The sequence below is a fragment of the Bison bison genome, unplaced genomic scaffold (genome assembly GCF_000754665.1).
Source record: "Bison bison bison isolate TAMUID 2011002044 unplaced genomic scaffold, Bison_UMD1.0 scf7180017864365, whole genome shotgun sequence".
Classification (NCBI taxonomy): Eukaryota; Metazoa; Chordata; class Mammalia; order Artiodactyla; family Bovidae; genus Bison; species Bison bison.
The window spans coordinates 1,271,208-1,271,858 of NW_011494937.1; the positions used below are offsets into that span (position 1 = coordinate 1,271,208).

Here is a 651-nt window from a genome sequence, read left to right on the forward strand (position 1 = left end):
AGGAAAGGAAGCCCAGACTCCATGGAGCCAGAGAGAAGAGGTGAGGAACGCGTGGAAACAGAGATGGCAGGAGGTAACGAACCATTGTCAGCCGAAAGAAAAGAAGTTGAGGGACCTCTAGGGGCAGAGAGGGGAAGAGATGAAAAGCCATTGGGAGCAGAGCAGAAAGGAGGTGAGGAAAAGCTAGAGGCAATCCAAGAACCATTGGCAGCAGAGAGAGAAGGGGAGGAGTCACTGGCGGCAGAGAGAATAGGAAGTGAGAAGCCATTGGAGGAAAAGGAAAAAGGAGATGAGAAATCACAGAGGGTAGAGACAATGGGAGATGAGGAGCCCTTGGAGGCAGAGAAAACAGGAGACGAGAAACCACAGAAGGTAGAGGGAACAGGAGGTGAAGAGCTACTGGAGGCAGAGAAGACAAGAGATGAGAAACCACAGAAGGTAGAGAGAACCGGAGGTGAGGAGCCATCAGAGGTAGAGAAAAATGAAGACGAGGACTCACTGAAGGTAGAGAGAATGGGAGGTGAAGAGCCATTGCAGACAGAGAAGACTCGCAGGGTCGAGGAAGAGCAGAGAGAGTCAGAAGAAGAAAAGGAATGTCAGGCAGAGGACGTGAGTGAGGCAGGGGGTCCCCCAGCAGCCAAGGAGGCGCCA

The 651-nt window shown here is 52.4% G+C and overlaps 1 protein-coding gene across 1 annotated transcript in view; it reads left to right on the top strand.

Moving 5' to 3' along the window:
• Nucleotides 1-651, top strand: part of PALM3 (paralemmin 3) — a 9,359-nt gene that overhangs the window by 8,212 nt on the left and 496 nt on the right. The window lies entirely within an intron of this gene.